The sequence below is a fragment of the Marmota marmota genome, unplaced genomic scaffold (genome assembly GCF_001458135.2).
Source record: "Marmota marmota marmota unplaced genomic scaffold, marMar, whole genome shotgun sequence".
Taxonomy (NCBI): domain Eukaryota; kingdom Metazoa; phylum Chordata; class Mammalia; order Rodentia; family Sciuridae; genus Marmota; species Marmota marmota.
Genome location: NW_025999931.1, coordinates 124051 through 141451, shown reverse-complemented (window position 1 = coordinate 141451; position 17401 = coordinate 124051). Strand labels below are relative to the sequence as shown.

Here is a 17401-nt window from a genome sequence, read left to right as displayed (position 1 = left end):
TTTGCAAGGAAGAGGGGACTGCGGGTGATGTGTGTGACACTGGGGTTGTAGGTGCAAACCTAGCCTCCCCAGCCTCCCAGCCTCCAGGAAAAATGGCAGCCCTGGCCATGATGAGGTGGAGGCCTTTGCCTCACTGTCCCCTCTGCTTGGATGCTCTACTGTCTTTGCCTCCAAGAACCCTGTGTTCTCCCAGTATTAGCTTCTGGAGGCCACCCTCTGGGTCCCAAAGTCTGTGACCATCAGCGACTGAACACTGGGTCCCAGGCCTGCTGTTTCCACCACCCACGGGCCCCATGGCCTCCTGTCTTTCCTTAGTCCTCTTTGAGTACTCAGTGGCCACCTGTACCCAGGGAGTTCTATACTGGATTCTGCACACATTCATTTCTACCACCAAAGAAAATTCTATGGGCAGCGCAGCTCTAGAGGGATACTTACCCTGGTGGTAAGTTCAGTCAGGGAGGAGCAGAGACCTCCTCATTTAGCCTGCCCTGGGTTGCAAAACATGTTTTTGGAATGATGGGCAATAGGTCAGCTTGGGGGAGCTCTGTCTGTCCCGCTCTCTCCCATATTCCTGTATCTGCACTGTCCTTTGGAGCTGAGCTGTGGGGCATCTACTTGCAGGTCCCCACAGTCTCTGCTGGGCTTGATTCACCTGTTACCTGGCCCCTGGGCATCTGATTGGAGATCTCTGATTCACAGCCTTCGTGTAACTAGAAGGTCCTTAGGCCCAGCAGGCCCCACGTGCTGGTGAGTTTGCGTTTTAGAAGAGTGCTGACTTTACAGACAGGCCACAGAGAACACAAGATCAACAGCACATTCCCCAGTGCACTGGAAAAGCACCTCCCGTCCTTCCCCAGGCTCCACAGCCCTTCAGGGGTTGAATGGCTCGGCCCGGGCTAGGTTCCACAGGCTTTCCTTGATGTCAGGGGGAAGGCATTTTGGGAGGCTCTGTTTTACTCATTTGCAAGGGGATTGTTGGGGGCGCTAAAGTGTGACAACAGTACCGATCACATTTCAGGCTTCATAAAATACCATGACGCTCAGCTAGACACTACCTCATACTGCACCATCTGACCCGGATCGAGTTACCCCCCAGCCAGCAACGAGGGGCCTGGACGGTGCAAGGGAAATGAGGCCCCGTTGGGAGTTTTGTGGAGGAGAATCCGATGCCCCTAACTCTGCCGTCCCTTCCCCAGGCATGGGGAGAGGTCCCTTACACCCAGGAGAATCAGGGTACTTCTGCTCTCTCCTGGTCAAAGCGTGACCAACCTGTAGAGACAGACAAAGGGTTCCCATGGCTTTGACATAATAGCCGTGTGGTGACACAGTGCTGAGGATCTGCAGCAGTGCAGTCTCTGCCTCAGGAAGAAAAAGAAAAAAAAAAACAGCCGTATCTGTAGTAAGAACTCCTCCCTCCCTGGCCTTATTTCTCTTAGTGGCATGAACAGTGAATCTCACATCTGATGGACCCTAGTCCTGGTACCATATTGAGGGCCTGCAGCAGCCCTGTCACTCAAGGCTCAGCAACCTGAGGTGTATTTATGAGGGTCCAATACCACTTCTGGTGGCTCTGGTTCCTCTGTGGCCACTGCTGACCGAAGCTCTTGCTCTCGTCAGACCCTGTGCAGTGTCCTAGAAAGAGCGTCTTGTCACCCAAGATGGGAACTTGCCCAAGGCTCCCCGCTCCTCTATGGGCTGCAGAGTTCCTGTCATTTGGATTCTCCATCCTCTGTGAGCTTCACGCCCACAAGGCACCCTTGGCATGCCCCTGCTTTACAAAAGATCAAACTGAGGCACGGGGAGTGGGGGAGTGGCCTGGGGAAGACAAGAACAGGTTGAGCACCTGTACTCTAAACATCCAAACTCCAAACCCTGATGGTCTCTAACTCCACGCAACAAATGGAAAATCCCAGCCAGGCACGGTGGTGCACACCTGTAATCCCAGAGGCTTGGGAGGCTGAGTTAGGAGGATTGCAATTTCAAGGAAGCCTCAGCAACATATCAAGGGTCTAGCAATTCAGCAGGACCCTGTCTCAAAATAAAAAATAAAACAGGCTGGGGTGTGGCTCAGTGGTGAAGTGCCCTAAGTTCAATCCCAGTACAATAATAATTTCATGTATAAACTTGTTGAAGTATAAAGCTCACCATAGTTTGAATTTTCAGTTCCCTCAGTGTATGGGGGGAGTGATCTCTTCATGAAATTTGTATTTTCCAAAGTCAGACTCCTCTCAAGAATATACCTGTGATGGCAGTAGGATTATATATATGTATATAAAAATATATATTGTGACCCAGGTGACAGAGACAGGGAGTCAGGAAGTTACATATTTGTTAACTTTGAAAATTCATGGAGAAGTAAAACGAGAAAAATGTGTGACATGTTTTATAATATGTATCCCTGATGAAGCAAAAGGCACGTCCAAGTATACACCATGCCTCCTATCAAATGCCTCTACATCTATTCCTTTTGGATTATTTTTGTTGATGTTAGGATAAGTGGTCAGAGTCTAGTAGGTTATGGGTTAGTGTCAGAGATTCAATGTTTCGAATGGCAAAACGTCAAATGTGTCTAATATGTATGCGAACATGTGCCACATAAAAATCTTCCACTGTCATCCACCACAATGCCTTGACATTACTATCACCCCAAATAAGACACAATGAGAGGAGAAGAGGAAACAATTCTGTGAATACATATCTGGAATTGGAAATTCTGAGGAGCTCACAAACTGGGGTGTGGCAGAAGAGATCCCAAAAGTAGGGGACAGGGTACACATTCCACAAACATGGAGCTTTGCTGCCCTAATTACTTCTTGACTATTTGCCTCTGACATTTGTACACTAGAAATATAGCTTTGTGATTTAGTTTCCTTTGTAGTGAGACCATAAAAGTGAAGGACCTCAAGGCCCCAGGCCCAACATTAGGAAATCTAACCCCTGGGCCCTGAAGCTGCAAGATGCTCCCTTACACAACCCCCATGTCAAAACCCCTCCAGCAGCACGTAGCATTTCGAGTCCTGCACAATGCTACCACAAGATGTTCCATATAGATAACCCTAACGGTCAAACTTGAGGAACAAGTTTAAAAACAGGAACCAAAAGGACAGGATGCAGGTTTAAAAACAGGAACTAAAAGGACAGGATGCAGGTTTAAAAACAGGAACTAAAAGGACAGGATGCAATTTTATGGTTTTCCCGAGAACAAAAAGTTGAAAAAAACAAGTTTACCCCCTAGGTGACCCAACTGCTGGATTCAGAGGGACCAATAGAAAGACTGTTGCTGTGCTATGCTAAGAACTAACCCACTTGTTCCCTATAAAAGATCTGTACCCCAAAGCCCGGTGTGCCAGTTCACCGAAGCTCCGGCTGAGGTTTCGCTGAGCACCCGCAGGCGCCTGTGTAGCAATAAATCGCCTCTTGCTTTTGCAGCCAGTGTTTCGTGTGCTTTTCCTTGAGCAGGGAGTCGGAGGGTCTTTCAAAAGCTTGGTCTGAGTCTATGTGAACAGGAGGACATGGTTTCATATTTTCCAATACGAACAGGAGGCAGCAGAGCTGAATCCTCTCTTTGTAGGTAACTGTGGCCATCGGGGTATGAATGTCTCCTTGGGTGGATTGTGAAGCCTTTGGCTCACCCTCCAATTTTAATAGCATTTCTTGCAGCTTCCCTGGAAAATTGGTGTTTGTTTTTGAAATACAAAAAGGTCAACTGGGACACAGTGCTGGAGGGAGCTATGTCACCTGGGGTGAGTCAGGGTCTGAAGGAAAAAACACAAACTGGGCTTCTATCCCATATATCTTTCCCACTTGAGTGTAGCAACTTGATTCTGAGCATCGCAACAAATCCTCTCCCCACAACAACATGCCTTTTTATTTTAGGGTCTGCTGGCTGCATCTTTTCAGTCACATGTCATTTGGAAGCCAATGACAGAACCACAGGGGCCCACCACAGATGTTTGATCACACACCTGCACTCCATTTCTCCAGGCCCAGTTCCCTGCTGGCTCCTACTCACTGGCATCTCTGTTCTTCACCATGGTCATGAATTACACTCAGTCAAAAACGGCACTCGCTTGTTCAGTCATGATGGGCAACAGGAGATCTAAATGTTCCCCAGGGATTTCTGGTCATGGGATTCTCAAACACTTCCTGGTTTTGGCCTAGCCATATTTCAAGAATGAAGAATTTGGCACTGTGGGTTTTGATTCATTCAGGAGCCATTAAGTGTTCAGGAATCTCCTTTCAGTGAAAGCTCTGGAGATCTAATGCAGGCAAGGCTTCCCAAGGAGTGGCAAAATGTCACTGGGATCCATGCCCATTGGGGTCTAAATTATGAGGTTCATGTGAGTTTTGGCTCTCAACTATAGTTGAAAAGGCTTTAACAGGAAAATCATGTGGAATCCTGGCTGAGATTCCCAGTGCTGTGGAGATAGTCACCCTCGGCCTAGATCTCAGGTTCCAAAGGCTCCTCTAATGCCTGGCCTTCTAAAATACCAACACTACACAAAAGACCACTATTCTAACAAAAACACTCCAACATGGCCCTCAAGTTCTTCCATATAGACATTCATCATAATATTCTGGCTGGGGATTTCCATAGGGGGAGCAGTCTAAGATGGTGTGCAAAGTAAGCTCTCATGCCCATCATATGCCAAATGTCATGGTGGCCTGGACACCCTTCCTGAGAAACAGGATAGATAAAATGGGCCTGTAGTTAATACTGCTCTGCTTCTCAAATTAGAGGCCTCCTGCCTGCCAGGGGTAGATTCTTTATGTGTACTGGAGTCATGAAAAAACCCAAACACCTGTGTGCTAGTTACTGGAGGGCTTGCAATAACTCATTTGACCCAGAGGATCCCTGTTCTTACTTCATAGGGGTCAGGAGCCTGACCAGAGGAAGGCAAGAGACTTCATCCAATATTACACTTCCTTTTCATGCTTTTACATTTTCATGGACACATGGGATTTTTCTTTAGTTTCCTGGGGTGCTGAGATTGTAATTCACAGCCACACATAGTGCCAAGAGTCTGATTCAGACACATCTTTTACAAAGCACTTTACCTAAAAGGCACAGATTAGGCCTCTTCATTTCCATTTAAAACTGTTTTCTTGAGGATTCCCAAAGGAGTACCCCAAGGCAAAGACCTCCCTGACATTCAGGGGAACAGAACAATGGGTAAGAAACAAGCCTGGGGAAACACTTTTCTTCAAGATGAACACTGTGGCACTGACAGCTCCTAATCAAGCAACTTGGGTTGCTATCTAAACAAGCAGGGATTCTCCAGAGAGATCCTTACCAGTCACACTAATTTTTGAGTTTTCTGATTTGCCTGGCATTCCCTTCAGCGATCCAGTCCATGGCCATGTCACAGAGTTTGGAGGTGGTACACATCTTGGACACAAAACCACGAACCCCTTCAGAGAGTGTCCAAAATTCAGGAAGAATACAGGAACTTAGGATGATGGTAGGTGTTGCCTTTCTGCACGACAAGCAGAAGTCCATTCATAAATTGGCCATGAGGAGTCCTGCAAAGATTTCCACTAGACAGGACACATTCACGGCTGCATTCTTCTCTCTACTCTCTTTAACCACAAACCCAGTGGGATCCACTGACATAGAAAGACTCACTAGTTAACAGTCCATTTCAAACCAACAAAGACAACAAAAAAACGTTTTTCCTTCATGTTCTCAGAACATGAGACAAAACGACAAATGGAAACACACACCCACTAAGACACACAAACCACCCCTGTATTTGGTCTGCATCTTTCCACTCTGTCTTCTGACTGGTGGGTGAAAATATGTTCACCAGCAGCGGCCTGTCCTCTCTCAGCTCTGGTCTCCTTGGCCATCTCTGTGTAGTTGTCAGGAGCCAGCAATGAGCCAACACTTCTTTCTCAGGAAAGGCCCCTGTTCAGACCATTCAAGGCATTTGGCTATCCACACATCACTAGGTGCCAAGAAAGAATGTCTCTGGCCTTGGTACAGACAAACTGGGACTGGAACTGCCTCTGGGTGCCTCGCCTCCTGGATCCCAAGTTCAGAGAGTTCCATCACCAAGGAAGTGACGTGAGGTCACTTCCTTCAGGGAAGTGAATGAGGTCACTGCCTTGGCAACCACTGTGTCCTAACAGTTGTTTTCAAGGGTCCCATGAGATGGAGGCTGCCCCACCTTCCTGTGACATTTTCACAAGACTAAAAGGTCTATATACCCTAGGAGCCCGGGATCAGCTATCCACCCAGGCCTGATTCTGTCCATCTTCCCTGCATTGAGAAGAGAGAGGCTGATTCAGCCACATCCCTTCATCCTGACCGGGTTGTTGGCCATGGAAGATGACTTTAGACCTCACAGGTCCCACCTAGCTGCATACATTTGCTCCAGGGATCATTTCTGCATCTACCTTTGAGCTTCTCAGTAGCTGTAGGATTCCCTACATACCTGTATGGCAAGATCAACTCAGGACCTGCTGTTATGTGAAAATTGATTGAGGGAACAGAGTATGGTTAAGGGTCATATCATGTTTGATTTGGGTTAGGAGTCATTCTGCTGGATGAATACGGGTATTGGGCAACTGGGATTTTATAAGAATGTAAGGTGAAATGTAAGTATGAAAATAGAAAACTAGGTAAGATCTGAAGCACATAAGGGTGTTGGGCTGTTGATTTGGTTACATAGTTTTGAATTATGTGTTGCAGGGATGAATCCTCTAAATCCATATACAATGGCATAAGATCTTGTACGTGGGACTACTGAATGTAAAAGAGAACTTCCAGTGAAATAGAGATAGTAGGCAGGATTCCAGTGTATGGTAAGGAAGAAGAGTGAGTTTAGGATTTGGACAAAAGGCCCTTTTTGCAATCGAATTTCTATTAGAGTGTAAATGGGAATGTCAGCACATATGAAGACTCAGTCACAACAAGGCATTTGGGGAAGTAGATATTAATATGGATGTTAGGAGATCAGGCAAAGTACAAAATGAGTGATAAGATCAGGGATATTTTCAACAGAGGGGTGGTTGAATACATTATCCTAGGAAGAAACCAGTGTATACTCACCATAGGATTGAAATTTGAAAACAATAGGCAACACAGACATAGATGATTTTAGTAATCCATGCTCTCATTAAAATTAGGCTTTGGTAGAATCATAAGATAAGTGTGAGTTTTGCATTTTGTGTCCAGAACATGATGTGATGAAAGGAATACATGGAGCAGGTGACATGCGTATTTCTTCCACCATTTCTGGGAGCATGTTTTGAAACCCTATCATTTAGTGTTTGGGGATACAAATAGGTGTACCCTGGGTCTACGTATATGGAGATAATGCATGAATAGACCATACGGAGAATAAAAAATATAACAGGTTACTATTTTAAATAATGGATTGAATTGATATTTTAAAAAATACATGAAATCTGGTATTCACATACAAACATATAATACAAGTAGTTATACATCTAGTGGTTATATTAGGGTTACTAATTATAACAAACTGTGTTTGAGTTTTGCTTCGAAAATGATGATGGAGATCAAAAGTAATGTGTTATAAAAGAAATCTCATGAAAAAGCAAGAAAAGCAACATGGAGAAATATATGGGTTTTGATACAGGGTGTGAATGAAAGTGAATCATATGCATATCAATTTGTGAATTGTGAATGAAATGATACATCCTATGATGTATATATACTGAAGAAATAGGAATATAACAATTTTGAATGAAAATTAATTTCAAAATACACATCATGTCCCATATGAATATACTTTCATTGATGTTAAACTGGGTCACGTACTGCAGAAATATCAGGGTTAGTACTCAATATTCACTGATGTTCATTTTGAGTATTCAGAAATGAATATGTATGTCAAGAAAATTACTATTTCTGAGAAATATCTTGTGAAAAATTGATTATAAATCCACACAGATGGAATGAAAGAATCAAGGTAGTATATGTATATGACACATATATTTCATGTTTGCAAATCCGTTCTCTATTTCTCTCTCTCTCTCTCTCTCTCTCTCTCTCTCTCTCTGTGTGTGTGTATATATATATATATATATATATATATATATATATATTTAAAACATTAAAATTTAATAGTACATATGCCAATCGAAATTCATAAGGGGATATATATCCTTCACATATGTACCCCAAATATTCATTTTTCCTCTACAGTGTTTCATGTATAAACTTGTTGAAGTATAAAGCTCTCCATAGTTTGAATTTTCAGTTCCCTCACTGTATGGTGGGAGTGATCTCTTCATGAAATTCATATTTTCCAAGTCAGAGTACTCTCAAGAATATACCTGTGATGGCAGTAGGATTATATATATGTATATAAAAATATACATTGTGACCCAGGCGACAGAGACAGGGCGTCAGGAAGTTACATATTTGTTAACTTTGAAAATTCATGGAGTAGTAAAACGAGAAAAATGTGTGACAGTTTTTATAATATGTATCCCTGATGAAGCAAAAGGCACATCCAAGTATATACCATGCCTCCTATCAAATGCCTCTTCTTCTATTCTTTTAGGGTTATTTTTATCTATGTTAGGATGAGTAGTCAGAGTCTAGTAGGTTATGGGTTAGTGTCAGAGATTCAATATTTTGAATAGCAAAACAGAAAATGAGTCTAATATGTATGCGAACATGTGCCACATAAAAATCTTTCACTGTCATCCACAACAATGCCTTCACATTACTATCATCCAAAATAAGACACAATGAGAGAAGAGAAAGAAAATCTGTGAATACATATCTGGAATGAAAAATTCGGAGGAGCTCACAACCTTGGGTGTGGCAGAAGAGATCCCAAAAGTAGGAGACAGGGTAAACATTCCACAAACTTGGAGCTGTGCTGCCCTGGTGACTTCTTGGTAACCTGCCTCTGACCTTTGAGCACTAGAAATGTAGCTTTGTGCTTTAGCTTCCTTTTGTAGTGAGACCATCAAAGCTTGGTCTGCTTCTATTTGGACCGGAGGACATGGTTTCATATTTTCCAATACGAACAGGAGGCAGCAGAGTTGAATCCTCTTTGTACGTATCTGTGGCCATGTCTCCCTGGGTGGATTGTGAAGCCATTGGCTTACCCTTCAGTTTTAATGGCATTTCTTGAAGCTTCCCTGGGAAAGTGGTGTTTGTTTATGAAATACAAGAAGGTCAACCAGGACATAGTGCTGGAGTGAGCTCTGTCATGTGGGGTGAATCAGGGTCTGAAGGAAAAAACACAAACTGGGCTGCTATCCCATATATCTTTCCCACTTGAGTGTAGCAACTTTTTTCTGAGCATTGCACCAAATCATCTCCCCACAACAACATGCCTTTATATTTTAGGGTCTGCTGGCTGCATCATGTTAGTCACATGTCATTTGGAAGCCAATGACAGAACCACAGGGGCCCACCACAGATGTTTGATCACACACCTGCACTCCACTGCTCCAGGCCCAGTTCCCTGCTAGCTCCTACTCACTAGCATCTCTGTTCTTCACCATGGTCATGAATTCCACTCAGTCAAAAACGGCACTCACTGGTTCAGTCATGATGAGCAACAGGAGATCTGAAAGTTCTCCAGGGATTTCTGGTCTTGGGATTCTCAAAAACTTCATGTTATTGTCCTAGCCATATTTCAAGAATGAAGAATTTGGCACTGTGGGTTTTGATTCATTCAGGAGCCATTGAGTGTTGAGGGATCTCCTTTCAGTGAAAGCTCTGGAGATCTCATGCAGGCAAGGCTCCCCAAGCAGTGGCAAAAGGTCACAAGAATCCTGGCCCATTAGGGTCTAAGGTATGAGGTTCATGTGTATTTTGGCTCCAAACTATATTTGAAAAGGCTTTAGCAGGAAAATCATGAGATGGACCCAGTCATCTTTTCCAACAACCACACAAAACACCACTACTGAAACAAAACATTCCCACATAGCCCTCATCTTCTTCCATATAGACACTCATCATAATATTCTGGCTGGGGGTTTCCATAGGGGGAGCAGTCTAAGATGGTGTCCAAAGTAAGCTCTCATGCCCCTCATTTGCCAAAAGTCATGGTGGCCTGGACACCCTTCCTGAAAAACAGGATACATAAAATGCACCTGTAGTAAATACTGATCTGCTTCTCAAATTTGAGACCTACTTCCTGCCAGGGCTAGATTCTTTATCTGTACTGGAGTCATGAAAAAACCCAACCCCCTCTGTGCTAGTTACTACAGGGCTTGCAACAATTCATTTGACCCAAGGGATTCCTGTTGTTTCTTCATAGGTGTCAGGAGTCTGACCAGAGGAAGGCAAGAGACTTCATAAAAATTACTCTTCTTTTTTATCCTTTTAGTTTTGAATGGACATATGGGATCTTTATTTAGTTTCCTTGGGTGCTCAGAATCTAATCCACAGCCTCACACAGGGCCAAGAGTGTGATTCAGACACATCTTTTACAAAGCACTTTACCTAAAAGGCACAGATTAGGCCTCTTCATTTCCATTTGAAACAGTTTTCTTGAGATTTCACAAAGGGGTGGCCTAAGGCAAAGACTTTCCTGAAATTCAGGGGAACAGAGCAATAGATAAGAAAAAAGCCTGGGGCTGACTTTTCCACATGATGAACACTGTGCCACTGACAGCTCCTGGTAATGCTACTTGGTTTGCTATCTATCCAAGCAGGGATTTTCCAGAGAGAGCCTTACGGGTCACACTAATTTCTGAGTTTTCTGAGATTTTTGGCATTCCCTTCAGCAATCCAGTCCATGGCCATGTCACAGAGCTTCACGGTGTTACACATCTTGGACACAAAACCACGAGCCCCTTCAGAGTGTGGCCAAAATTCAGGAAGAATACAGGAACTTAAGATCATGGTAGGTGTTGCCCATCTGCAAGGCAAGCAGCAGTCCATTCATAAATTGTCCACGAGGAGTGCTGGAAAGCATTCCAGTAGACAGGACACATTCACTGATGCATTCTTCTCTCTACTCTCTTTAATCACAAATCCAGTGGGATCCATTGACATAAAAACATTCACCAATAGCAAAAGGACTCACAAGTAAACAGTCCATTTCAAACCCAAGAAACCGTTTTCCCTCTATGTTCTCTGAACATGAGACAAAACCACAAATTGAAACACACATACACTAAGACACACAAACTCCCTCTGGAGTTGGTCTTTGTCTATCCAAAGTGTCCTCTGTCTGTTGGGTGAAACTATATTCCCCACAAGTCCCTGTTCTTTCTCAGATCTGGTCTCCTTGTTCATCTCTGTATAGCTGTCAGGAGCCAGCAATGAGCCTGAAGAACCTTAAGGCCCCAGGCCCAACATTAGGAAATCCAACCCCTGTGCCCTGAAGCTGCAGGATGTTCTCTTGCACCACCCCCATGTCACAATCCCACTAGCTGCACGTAGCATTTCAAGTCTAGCACAATGCCGCCACAGGATGTTCCATATAGATAACCCCGAAGGGCCAAGCTTGAGCAAACAGGAACTAAAGGACAGGATGCAACTGAAAGACTCCCCAACCCAGCTGCTTATAGCTTTAGCTTAGTAACGCCAGATATAACAAGGCTTGAAAAATAGCTTGTCAAAGGAGGTCAGTGGGGCAACTGAGTCTGCAAGTTCAGCAGTTGGGCTTGCTCAAGGTCGTTACAAAAACAGGATGCACAGAGGCAGATATCTTGGGCTAGCTCGAGGTCGCTACGAGGACAGGATGTATAGGGGCAGACATCTGGTCAAAGAGAGAACAAAAGATACCGGAAGGGAACAGAAACTGGTCACGTCAGCAACTTTGTCTGATTTTCGAGAACTGAAAAAAAAAAAAGTATAACCCCCACCTCATTTAAATCCTCCAATAGGGATCCTGTAACTATGCATCTCGCTTCTGTATCCACGCTTCTGCTTGCAAGCCCTATATAAACCCCTCAGGATAAGCCAGGGGCGCGCAAGTCACATAGAGCTTGTCGCCCCGGGTACCTGTGCACCTGAATAAACCTCTTGCTGTTTGCATCCGAACGTCGTGGTTTCGCTGGTCCTTGGGGAACGGGTCTCTTCAGACGGAAGACACTCCTGGAGGGTCTTTCAGAGCCAATACCTTTTTTTCTCAGGAAAGGCCCGTCTTCAGACCTTTCCAGTCATTTGGCTATCCACACGTCACAAAGTGCCAAGAAAGAATGACTCTGGCCTTAGTACATCCAAACAAGTGAACCCACTGTGACTGGAATCGGCTCTGGGAGCCCCACTACCTGAATCCCACGTTCAGAGAGTTCCATCACCAAGGAAGTGAGGTGACGTCACTTCCTTCAGGGAAGTGAATGAGGTCTCTGCCTTGGCAACCACTTGGTCCTAACAGTTGTTTCCAAGGGTCCCATGAGATGGAGGCTTCCCCATCTTCCTGTGACATTTTCACAATTTATAAATATATACATATCATAGGAGCCCAGTATCAGCTATCCACACAGGCCTGGTTGCATCGATCTTCCCTGCATTGAGATGAGAGAGGCTTATTCAGACACATCCCAGGTTATTTGCCGTGGAAGATGACATTATGTCTCTCAGGTTTTACATAGCTGCTTACATCTTCTCCAGGGATTCTGCTCTTGTGTGAAATTAGATTGAGGGAGCAGAGTATGGTTAGGGTTAATATCATGGTCGATTTGTGTTAGGAGTCATTCTGGTGGGTGAATATTGGTTTTGCGAAATTGGGGAATTTATAAGAATGTATAGGTGAAGTGTACACATGAAAATTGAAAACTAGGTAAGATCTGAAATATAGAAGGGCACTGGGCCTCTGATTTGGATACATAAAAGTGTTGAATAGGTTCTGCACAGAAGTACTATAGACATCAATACACCATGGCAGAGGATCCCGTACCTCAGATACTTCAATGTAGAAAACAACATCCAGTGAAACAGGGACAGTAGGTATGTTTGCAGTGTCATTTAGGAAGAAGAATGAGTTTAGGATTTGGACTAATAGTTCTTATGTAATAGGGTTTGTGTTAGAGAGTGAATGAGAATGTCTGCATACATGAAGAGTCACAAGTATGTATTTGGCGAAATATGTATGAATATAGATGTTAATATATAAAAGTTCTGAATTAAGGAAAATTATCATGTGAGGTATATATTTAGGAACGTTTTTAATTGGGTTTGGCAGTATGCATAATATTATGAAGACAGAATATATATATATATATATATATATATATATATACATCAATATCCTTGAAATTGAAGTTTTTTTGTAATCATGTGCATGTCTTTTCATACTAGTACATCGTTTTATTTAAAATTAAGTTGGTTTAAACATGAGTTCAGGCTTAGTTACTAATTCTGTGATTGTAATGTTACTGTTAATAATAAATATGTATATTAATTAATCTAAGTGTTTATTCTACCATACATATGAAAATTTTTAGACAAATTACAAATTAGTATTTTTGGAACCTCAGTGTCTTAATGAGACCCTGTCTTTAAATAAAAAATAAAAGAGGCTTGGGTGTGGCTTAGTGGCATATTGCTTTTGGTTTAAATATTTAGTACCCAAAAATATTTAGATGCATGGATTTACAAAAAAATGTGGGCTATCAGGAAATATTATTCTATCTTTCATAAAATAACAAAATTCTTATGCATTATACAATGGAATAAACCTTGTAAACATTATGTCATATGAAGAAAGCCTAAAACTATTGTACAAATACTAAATGATTTCAAGGAGGAAGTAACCATACCAGTCAAATTCATACAAATAGAAAAAATAAAACATAAAATAGATGTTACCTGGGTCAAGAAGGTGGCAAGAATTGGGATTTTAATGGGTAAATTTTCTTTCAGAGTTGATTAAAAAAATGTTTGGAAGCATAAAGTAGTGACAGTTACAGAACATAGTTAAGGTCCTTGGTTGCAGTAAATTGTACAAATGAGAATATGTGAGGTATGGTTTTTGTGTATAGTATACCAGAAATTTTTAAAAAGTTAATGTTTAAAACATCTAGTTTTTATGCTTTTTGCTTTACACACACTGAAACACACTAAGGTAAAACTGCCCTTTTCTTTTCAAAGGTCTTAATTTAATTTCCACTGAGGCTTTTTTTCACTGTTTTATTTGATTCTGAATAAAATATTTGTAAAGCAACCCATTTGAAGAAAAAAATGTTTTGGATAGGCCATTACTTATTGCATTAATAATTGATTCAAGATATTAGAAGATATTTGTCAATAAATGAGGGCAGAGGGCTGGGGTTTCTGTCTCAGGGGTAGAGCACTCAACTCGCATGTGTAAGGCACTGCATTTTTATCTTAAATACTACATAAAAATAAATAAAGGTATTGTATCCACCTTTCTCTCCCCCACCCCCTGCTGGTAGTTGAACTTAAGTTTGTTCCTGTGAATTTCCAGGCACAGCAAATAAAACACAGACACACACACTTTACCTTTAAAGGAGCTTCAGGACAGCTTCTCTTCTCTTGACCTCAGGCTCCCCAAATGGGAGAGCAAGAGAAAGTCAGAAGAGGCTGGTGAGACAGAATGAGCATGTTCCAGAAGTGGCTCTTATTGAGGGAATCCTTTTTTTTAGAAAGTTCCATCCAAAAAAGGCCAGAAGGGGCAGGGGTACAAAGGGCAGGTAAGTGTAATTCGACCCAAGGGGCCATGGGACAACATACCTAGGTCTGAAGACATGCCCTCAAACTTCCTGATGGGGTCAATGTCCAGGTCACTGCAAGATGTAGTATAGGTCAAAGCCTTTTTGTTCCAGGATGGAAGATGTGAATCATTCAGAGTTTATGTTCATTTTATTTCAGAACACTGCCACAAATTGGTGATAGAAATTACAAACATCAGATAATATTTAATTTCTTTCTAATTGCTTCTTCAGAGCAGCACTAGGAGACATTATTACAATATTTTTATGAGGCTGAAATCTAGGTAGTTTTTAAAACTTCCAAGTTATCTCTTTGACTTCAGCATTGAACTATTAAATCTGAATCAACATATCTGTTGACACCCTTAAATTTTGTGAATTAAAATGAAGAGCAAGGGGTAATAGCAATAAAAGTTTCATATCTAGTTTTAGCCCATTAAACCATGACAATCCGCTGGGGTAGTTATTAGTTTTATAGAAAATAAATAAGACGAATAAGGGCTTTTGACTAACTTTCTGTACTGGTGGGGTTCTTTTTTATTTCCCTATGATCATGAAATATTATGGTGGCATGTCCAGTATAATTAGCCTTGAAAATAGCATCAGTCAATTAAAACACATTGCACTATTACACCTGTGTTTTTAGAGTGTACAGAGAGCCTGGATTAAACTTATATTATTACTGAAAACTTTGAGTTATTGAGAACACTTGATTTTGAGAAAAGATTCAATTTAGGCTCTTTTACTATACATTTAATTATTTAGAATTATTATTTATGAGTAAAATTAAATTTTACACACTCAAATGTGTCTATATTGAGAGAAATAACCAGCAGTACAATCTAGTAAAAAGAGGCTTTGGAGTTAAGGGTTCAAATTTTGACTCAAATACCTAGCAGTTATAAGACTCTTGCTAAATTACTTAATTTCTCTAGGACAAGTGCCCTTTTTGTAAAATGGAGACAATTGATCCAACTTTCCATGGCTCTTATGTGAGCATCTATTTATCAGGAGATGTAGCATATCATAGCAGTTAAGCACTTGTACAGTGATGGAGCTGGACTGCTTAAAGTCACATCTCAGTTCATAATGTACTCATGTATGACCACAAGCAAGCTGTCTTTCTCAGTTTTCTAATTTACAAAAAGATATAACAAAACTAATTCCAAACTGTTATTTCAAGGATTGAATTGTCATTATTTGTAAAGTACTTGTAGACTCTGATACACATTTCATTTTGTGTAACAAATCATGTTTGCTTTAAACAATTAGTGTTCAATCTCCCAATTTTCCTCTAATCTCCCAATTGTTCTTTCTCACTGTCCAGTGCAGAATCTATTCCCGGCCCATTTTTCCCCTGTGATTTTGGTGTTCCTCCAGGTATGTGTAGGAGTTTTTTTTTTTTTCTTGTAAACACATTTTATGGATGAACAAATATACTCTCATATTTAAGTATACTTCCTATTTTAACAATTTTATATGTAAATTCCCAGCCCAGGTTGTTTGGCCATTTGCTAACCAGTACCTCTATCAGTCCATTAGTCAATTACAATTGATGTATTCAGCACAACCAAATGTAAATTCTTTTTTTTCTAAAAATCTACATCTTTTCTGTAGCTAAGTGAAAAATACCATTAGATATCAAATCCCCCAAGCCTTAAATATAGGACTCAACTCTAATCCCTTCATTTCTCCCCTGTCCAATCACCTTAATATTTCCAAAATGTATTCACTTCTCACTTTATCCATGTTGATGTCATTTCTACTTTAGAGAAGAACAGACTTTTCTTTTGCCTGAACTATCTGCAAAAAGATTTTCCTGTTGCCAGCCTTGCTCTTCTTCATTCTATTCTTTATATTGCAGCCAGAGTTTTTCTTTTAAGTAACAAACATGAATGTATTAGTTCCCAAAATAAAGTGACCCCCACTGCCCTCAGAATAAAATTTAAATTTCAAACTATGACTTCAAGATTTGCTCATATTTCCCTAGGCTGACTTCTAAATATTTCCCCTTACACTTTCATATACCAGCTATCCTTATCTTGTTTAATTACACTAAGTTACTATATTACCTCTGGCTTTCAGGCTTTGGCAATATTTCCTTCATCTGATATTACTCCTGCATTCCCAGTTGCTACTCATATCCTGGAGATGGCTTAGTATAATTTTCTCAAATAATGTGATTTCCTGATTTCCATATCAACACAATAAAGTCCAAATTATGTGCCCATTACAAAATTTACTCTATCACAGCTACCTTTATTTATTGACAAAATTCTGTGAGGTAAAGTAAGGGCAAAGTTACATAATATATATATTTTCATTCTTCATTATTTACCACTCAACCACCACCACAATCATTTCAGAATATTTATATCACTCCTAAAAGAAATGTCTGGCCCATTATTTATCTCTCTCAATACCTTCTACGCTCAGTCCCTAGCAACTTCTAATCAACCTTCATCTCTATAAATTTGACTACTGTAAAGAGTTCACATAAATAAAATATATAACATGTGACCCTTTGTGTCACTGTGCAGGAAAAAATAGGGACTCAATAAATATTTGCAGAATCTATGGAGAAACACTATAGAAAGAATTTATAGTCTAGGAAAAGCTCACAAAATTTTAGCAGTAGGAGGGATTTTTAATGTCATCTAGTCATCTAGTCCAAATATTTAATTTTCTAGGTGAGAAAATCTAGATCCAGAAAAATATTTGACTAACACAGGGACAGTCAGATTATTTAGTGACAGAAGTGAGACTTAAAAATACAAAA

The 17401-nt window shown here is 41.2% G+C and overlaps 1 protein-coding gene across 6 annotated transcripts in view; it reads right to left on the bottom strand.

The window, feature by feature from the left end:
- LOC125615966 (ubiquitin-conjugating enzyme E2 E1-like) overlaps nt 1–17401 on the bottom strand; it is a 65577-nt gene that overhangs the window by 6530 nt on the left and 41646 nt on the right. The gene's annotated exons all lie outside the window — the stretch shown is intronic.